An 8,300-nucleotide genomic window follows, 5' to 3' on the forward strand; every position below is an offset into this window, starting at 1 on the left:
CTGTATTTCTGTAGTCCTGAATAAATAACGTAAACATTGAAGAAGCCTGAGAAAGTCTATCTACTGTTTGCTGTGTGGAGAGTCAAGTGATCTCACAGTCTGTGAGACGATGGTGTTGAAGCAAGGTGATAAGAGCAGTTTATAACAGTGGTGCCTGAAATCCTTTCCTGCCTAGCAATACAGGCAGACGGGGCCGGGGCCGAAGAAATTGGTTTCAAGATATTCCACAGCAAAACAAGCGGAATAGACTGTAAAGCTTATCAAGCTGATACTGATAAGCTGGTGTGAGTGTGTGGGAGCCAAGCACACGGCAGCGATTCGATAAATCAGCGGCAAAACTCTTGGACGTTACACTGTGACTACATTGTGCACTGTAGTCACCAGCCGAAATATGGGTCGAACGGGACACTCCGGGGCCAGCTCGCAACTCGCTGTGGGAGATGTCGATCCACTGAGCCAGTCCAGTGTGGGGACGGAGATGACGGTGATTAAACGCTTAGAAAGTTCCGGAGTCCATGGAAGTTTCGCAGGTGAAGTTGCGGGAATGCTGATGTATGGCCGAGAATCTGCTGCTCAGGCAAGTTTGATTTATGTTGTTTTATTCTGTGTTAATTGCAGCGTGGAGGCTGCGGGCTTCGCATCTTGTAAATGCCGGGTGCGGTTGTCAGAGTTTATGGGCTTGATTCACAAAGCGGTGATAACCCAGTTATCACGCCTAAAAGACTTTAGGCGTGATGACCTTTTCACCACTGAGTTATCACCGCTTTTTCCTGCTCTTCGCGCGAAGTTACCGCGCGTACGCGCGTGAGCGCGCGCGCAAAGTCCCATAGGGCTTAATGGGAGCTTCGCGCGAAGCGTCGGGTGCTGCGCGCGCACTTACGCGCGTACGCGCATACGCGCGGTAACTTCGCGCGAGTTTCTTCTTATCATGCCTAAAGTGAGTTTAGGCGTGATAAGGGCCTTTTCACCAGCGTGCAAACACTTTGCACCGCTTGGTGAATCAAGCCCTATGTGTTTTGTGTGGTTTCTTCGGATTCAAGTTTCCTGTGTTGCATATTTACGTGGTGGTTATTTCTGCATTTGTTTCAGGCATGTTTTTGCTGGAAAGAAGTCGATTGGGTTTTTTTTTTCTCTTCTCTTCTCTCCCCGTCTCTACAGAGGCTGGGAAGAATGTCCAGATAGAGCAGGGGGGGGGTCCCCCGCAGCAGGAGATAAGCCAGCGGTGCTTCTGTTAGTACTGGATGGGAGGGAGAGGGGATAGAAGAGGAAATCGAGTGTCTTTCTGTTTGTGAGATGTTCTGCAAGTTTCTCGTATTTCCAGTCAGAGCTGCTAACATGCTTGTAAATATCTGTATCTGTTATGTTGTTTAGCCAGTTTGTCTGTTGTGCGTTTCAGCAGTATTAGCTGTTAATATGGTTTAGAGTTAAACTTGAGTAAGTTTGAGTTATGGCAGAGATAAACTGCAGATGTTTTGTGAGGAGAGAGAGGGTTCTACGTTCCTGGGTGATGCTAGGATGTAAAATATTTAGCATTGCAGCTGTGACGCGGTTGGTCTCAAGTTTGGCAAGCATCCCAGAGAGGATAGGTAGCGGAAGGCTGACTCTCGGTAAAAGGTATCGATGCTGTGTGTAACTATGCATAACAATGTTTGTTCTGTGTGTATTTTGTTCTTTCTCCTAAGATATAGGAAACGAGAGGCTGCTATGGGAGCAGCCATCTTAGCTGGCAGTCCAGGACTCAAAATGGCAGCAGTGGAGAGAGCCCGCCCCCGAGAGTCATGGCCCCCACACGTCATGGCAGGGGGGGGAGGAGGGGCTGGGGGATCCACGTCACGTCAGGCTGTGCTCGCGGCTCCGGGCAGAGCAGCTGAAAGGAAGGGGGGTAGAAATACAGAGAAATTCTCCTGGGTGTCTCGGTTCTCAAAGTATTTCCCCAGAGCTTTTCCCTGGGTCCATGGAGAGGAATGCCAGAATAGGAAGTGTTTCCCAGCTAGGTGCAGGGATACACGTAACAGTGCAGATCAGGAAAGGGTCTGTACTGAGTTGCTTATGGGATTATTCCTGTAAGTGGGGCACTTTAATGGGTGGTGCAGCATAAGTTCCCAATAGAAAAGGGGGGACAGCGCATCAGGGGGGGTGCCGGAGGTGGAAAAAAGGGAGTTGACCAATACGGGTTTCCGTCGCCGCTGTTGCAGAGCGGTAACGGTTTTTCCGGTTTTGTCGTGGACAGAGCCAGAGCTGGACTGGGAGGTCTATGCTGGGCTGGAGCGTTTTTTTTGTGCGTTTTTTTTTCGTCCACTGATTGGTCAAATATGTTTTTTCCAGCTCCTATCATTTGTAGCACAATGAACTAGGACTGACAGCAGTTCATGGGGCAATTATACAGATGATAGAATTGCCGTTTACAGAGTGACAGTGTATCAGTACGCTGTTTGCCATGTGACTACCTACCATGTGGGCATTCAGGGATCTGCATACAGGCATGCGACGCTGGTATGCTTAGCCCTGCACCCTGTGTAGTTTAAGTGCAAAGTGCTCCTTCCTACAGGGAGGCAGCCGTTTTTTTTTTGTGAAGTCTGGGGGTGGTGGCACGGCAAACACTGGTCAGAGGGTACAACACACAGAACTTCTAGCAGAGCTGGTATCGCGATGAAGTTCTAGATAAGTAAATGCGATAATGAGTAAGAGCATTGCAGGCTCACCTACAAAGCAGCAACAGGTGTGGCATCCGTAATCTGTGCATGCGACGGCCGCGCATGGACAGATAAGGGGGGATGTGGAGTGAGCTGCAATGGGGTGAGAGCTTCCAAAGGTGAAGCGAGCTTCCATAGGTGAAGTCCGCGGGAGCATATTGTAAACAGGTAAGTACTGAGGATAGTACTGAGGTAGGGGGGTGAAGTTTAACTCCAATCTACCAATAAGAGTAAACAGAGTTCATGAGAACCATAAAGCAATGAGATCAATTACGGTATATATTGATCAATTTAAAGTGTAAAGAGTACAAGCCGCAGGGCGAATCCCAAATCATTAATAAGAATTGATTTGTTTGTATTTCGATTTCAGGTGTTTGGCAATATGGAATTGAGACAGCTGCAGTGCTGGCAGCAAAGATGGAGATGTCAGTCGGATAAGCGAAAGGTTCCAGATGCCAATCTAAGCTTGGAGGAACACGAGATTCCTGAAATTGGAAAGAGACTAAAACACGAGATTCCTGAATTCGGAAAGAGACTAAAACACGAGATTTCGGAGATCGGAAAGAGACTAACAAAACTGTCTGAGCAAAGCATAATGCAAATTGCTAATGTTTTTCTTTCCCAAGGTGGTGCTTTTATAATGAAGAGTACCGTGCTGATGGTGATCCTAGGTTGCCATTCCGTCCTAGGAGAACGAAGAGAGGACATTCTCATGTATAATAAGGGGTTAATGAGAATGCAAGGCCCAAGCATGTTAATGTTTGGTGACAAAGGTACTGATCCTTTCACACCTCCCTCTGATTGGCACAGATGGACCAAGCAGGGATGGAGGGAAAGAGCACTTGTGCTAGGAGAAAACAAATTTCATGGCACAATGTGGGTGAAAGGTCTGAAGGGTCAGGTGTGCGGGCAGTGGGGATTGAATGGCAGTGTAAATCTGCTATTTAATACCACACTCCCAGAATCGATGCACCGATCCAAAGGTTTGTTAAAAGGTACATTGCAGTACAATGGGTACGTGCAAAAGGTGGAGTGTGGGATTCAGGGGTACCTTGTCTTGGTTATGCAGAGTGAGATGGTTCCAGATTGGAGAGGAACGAGCAGGAGGCGTCAATTCTCCTGCCGGAGAGACGAGGGGGACAACATCACACTCTGGAGCTACCAACAGAGAGTGCCTCTGAAACAACTATACACACATAAAGGCTGGAAAGCCAAGGGTGGGTGGTTCTCGAAACAAGAAGTAAAAATAGAGATCAAGCCACATTTCCAGGTGACAAAGAGGGTGGGGAGAGCGGTCCCGGGGGAGGGAAAGCCCACACAGGGAACCCCATTCACACCACACGGGTCACAACAGGGGACGATATTACACAGTCCATATGCAACAGCTTATCCTCATGATAGTTGGGTAAGTGAAGAGGTACTCTTAATCGAACGATTGCAGAGAGTACAGTCTTCCCGACCTCAGGTACATAGTGTGCCTCAGGACATAAGGGGGGAAGAGGTCCAATCAGGACAGCTGGGGGACATATTTTGTCAGCGAGAGATTGGACAAGGGGAGGTATATTAATTTTTCTGGAGAAGGATCTTTTGCATGGCAGCTTCGAGATGTTTGGGTGAACAAATGGAAACGGTGCAACATTCCTTTAGGCACCGCCACTTCCTTAGTTCCCACCTCAACCCGGGTCTTACACCAGGACCTGAGAGGTCAACCTTTTTTGGTGCTAGACGGGGAGGTGAAGCAAGTAAAGTTGTCCTCATGCGGGCAATTCTTGCAGAAGTACCTGCGTTGGCCGGGGCAAGTCAAATTTAGTGAAGAAGCCTGCAGGCTCAATAACGCAGAATGCGAGGCTACCATTCAAAAGATCCACCCTGAAGCCCAACCGATAGTTCCGGTGGCGGAAGGAAAGGTTTGGTTTTTTAACATAAGTTCTAATGATACATTCAAGGTATATTCTCATAATTGTTCCGATAAGGGGGAGTTTCCAAGGGGAACATATTGTGGGAGCGGAGATCCCATATGGATCCAGTCATCCAGGTTGGATGACGTTGTTTCTCAAATTGTTAAGAGAACTCTAAAGTGCAAAGTTTCCCGGGTAGTTCCCGTCCTGAAAGAGAACACGACATGGGACAAAGGGGAACAGGGTTTGATCCAAGACGACCACATTTTGTTACAAAGGTTAAACAAACAGTACACTAAGCTAGAGGTAAGATTTCACCATGATACAGGTGATCTTAACGAGGTAGAACACAAAAATGAGCAGGTGAGTGCCAGTCTGACCTGGTGGACAAGGGTTCCGGTGATGTTCCAGGGACACTCGGACTGGGCCTCTGCGGTTCCAAAGTTCTTTCTACACCCACTGGTCGTCTGGATGGGGATGACAACTTTAGGCATCATTATCCAGGTGAGGTTGCGTGTTAAAATTACGTAAAACAAATTAACCTGGTCCAGAGATTGGTGCCTCATAAACAATCTCCTGAACCGATATTTTCAAATTAAGGGATATACAGGGTTACGGGTATAGGTTTAGTAGTACCTGTGATGGAGCTGATTGTATAAAGGCGTTCTTTTAGAAGGCACCTGGCACTGCTCCCTTGAGTAACAACGAAACGAGTTTCACTTTTCTGTGGTCATGCAAGTTTGTGAGTGATACGGAAGTGACGCAAATGCTGAGCATGTGGTATAGAGGGACTTAGAAGTAGGGCCCCCCCAGAGAGCCTGGTTACAGGAAGACCAAGAGGTCTTGCTCTCTCTCTTCCAGGGGTAATCGCCTAGAGCAGAGAAGTTGTGTGAGCACGAACATCGAAGAGTGAAACATAAAAGAAAAGAAACCAGGTACTGGGAGAGGTTCAGACGCTGGGATCTGCGGGTCAAGCCGTTTTAGGGGGGATTGTTATAATTTAAGTAGGCCTCAGTTACTTGGCCTGAGTTTTATGTAAAAGGCTTGTCCGCAGTGTATGCCTTTAAAATAGATAGAGGTTTGGTGATGCAGGCAGAGGCATCTCAGGGTCTGCGTGTAGCAGAGGATACACGCAGATACTGAGAACATGTTCCTAAGAGAAGGCCATCGGCCACTCTGACCTCAACAGGAACAGAAAACATTGGCCATGTTTACTAAACATCCACGGTCCTGCATATAGGCCAAACGCCTCATTGATTATTAATCGAGTAGGCAGGTATGATGACACCATGAGTGGGTCCACCAATAGACTGATATAGGGGGTGGCGAAGATGATGTCATATTTAACTCTTTCCTAGTCGGTATTAAATCTGGAGCGAGCGATGGAGAACTCACTTCTGCTTCTTCCTTCCGCACTAGCTCGCAATACTGACTGGAACCCAATTATTTCTTTAAGCATGTTCTTCCTTTATGTAATCTGATATAATGTCTGCTGTACATAGGTAGTTTAGTGGAACGTAGGTTAGCAAGAAGTGCCTGAGTGACTTCAGTAGGGAGTCTAATCATGAGCTTGTAACGCAACATGAAGATTGGCATGGCTAGGATATGATGAATGTATCTATCTGTATTTCTGTAGTCCTGAATAAATAACGTAAACATTGAAGAAGCCTGAGAAAGTCTATCTACTGTTTGCTGTGTGGAGAGTCAAGTGATCTCACAGTCTGTGAGACGATGGTGTCGAAGCAAGGTGATAAGAGCAGTTTATAACAGGCGTCAGCTGACCAAGCCGGTCAGCTGACAATTCTGTCAGTTTTCATTGGTCCAGCACTTAGGGGAGGCGCTGAGGAGCACTTGAGTATATATACTGGGTGCTGGTCATTTCTCTGATGTCTGGCGTTGCGATCACTACGTGGTAGCACTCAGACCTTTTTGTCAGTATCTGTGTTTATTATCTAGACTAGTTCCAGGGTGTTGATGACCAAGGACCTCACACCTCAGACTAGGAATTCTGCTTGTCATCTGTGTTATTACCTAGAACAGTTCCAGGGTGTTGTTGACCAAAGACCTCACACCTCAGACTAGGAATCTGTATTACCATCTTGTTATTATCTAGACTAGTTCCAGGGTGTTGATGATCAAGGAGCTCACACCCAAAACTAGGCACTGTTGATTATTTGTTATGACCTTCTGCTTTCCTGACCATTCTTCTGATCTCTGATTTAGTACCTCTGTCATTTCTGATTCCCTGTTGCCAAACTCTGCTTGCCTTCCGCATCCGTCTCCTGTCTCTGTACCTGTTCTGTCTGTGTGTTGACGACCGGGCTTGCCCGACCTCGAGAACTATCTCCCCTACAAGAGATAGTTCACAGATCTGTCAGTGACATCCCCTCTTTGGTGTCACTCACGTTCTGTCCTTCCTACTCCCAGCCTAACTCCTCCCTCGGGAGAGTCTCAGGCTATCGGAAGGAACTGCACCTCAGGTGCAGTCCTCAAAGTATTACTGTTGCATTATAACACTCTTATCACTCAGGTGTCCAGAGGTTAGTGATATATCTGATTATCGGTGATACTGCAGATCATCCATAATCGGGTATATATCTGTATTCTCGGTGATACTGCAGATCACCGGTAATCAGATCCTCTCTGTGCCTGTACCTGAAAAATTTTCTGGTCACAGATCTGACTTCCGAAATTTTAGGAGTAGAGTGTTATCATACTTTGAGTTGAGACCTAGATCTTCAGGAACTATTGCCCAAAGGGTCACATTTATTAAAACTTTGTTATCAGGTGATTCTCAGACCTGGGCGTACAATCTGCCCGTCGGGGATTTAGCCCTAACCTTTGTGGAGGAATTTTTTAAAGCCATGGCAGTAATTTATGATGATCCAGACATTGCCTCGACGGCGGAGCGGAAGCTCAAGCTGTTACGGCAAGGCAAGAGTCCGGTGGAAGAGTATGCTGCTGAATTTAGGAGGTGGTCAGTATCAGCCAGATGGGGGACCTTTGCTCTTTTGGATTGTTTCTTATCGGGTTTGTCAGATGAAGTCTCCGATCTTATGTTAAGTCAGCCTAAACCTAAGACTATCGATGAGGCCATTTCATCGGCCATTAGGATAGATCGTCGGCTGCGCTATCAGAGGCAGACCCGGGGTAGAAACCTTGTAAGTTGTTGTCCTACGCTACACCCCCTGTGACTCCACCTCCTCCCGTTTCGCCTCCACCCGAGCCAATGCAGATTGGTCGGTCAAAGTTGTCTCAAGTGGAGCGGAAACGCAGGATTTCAGAGCAGCTGTGTCTTTATTGTGCAGAGGGGGGTCATAAGATACAGAATTGCCCTAAGAAATTGGGAAACGCTACTGCCTAGGAGTAGTTGGGGGTAATACCCTAGGCGTGCAATTTTTACCCCTAGATGATAAACGGTTGCTTCTCCCTTGCACGATTTCAAGGGAGGATAAATCTGAAGTCACTGAAGCCTTCGTTGACTCGGGCTCCGCGGCTAATTTTATGGATTCCGAATTTGCTAAGAAATTGGGTATTCCGCTCACCCCGGTAAAACCACCTATTCTGGTCACGGCAGTGGATGATTCCCCTCTGCAATGTAACAGTCCTCTGTCCCAGACCCCAGAGGTGGGAGTCACTATAGGGGTGTTGCATCAGGAGAATTTGCATTTTTTTGTGTTGCACATGTCTACCTCCAAGATCATCCTTG

The sequence above is a fragment of the Hyperolius riggenbachi genome, chromosome 4, assembly GCF_040937935.1.
Source record: "Hyperolius riggenbachi isolate aHypRig1 chromosome 4, aHypRig1.pri, whole genome shotgun sequence".
Classification (NCBI taxonomy): Eukaryota; Metazoa; Chordata; class Amphibia; order Anura; family Hyperoliidae; genus Hyperolius; species Hyperolius riggenbachi.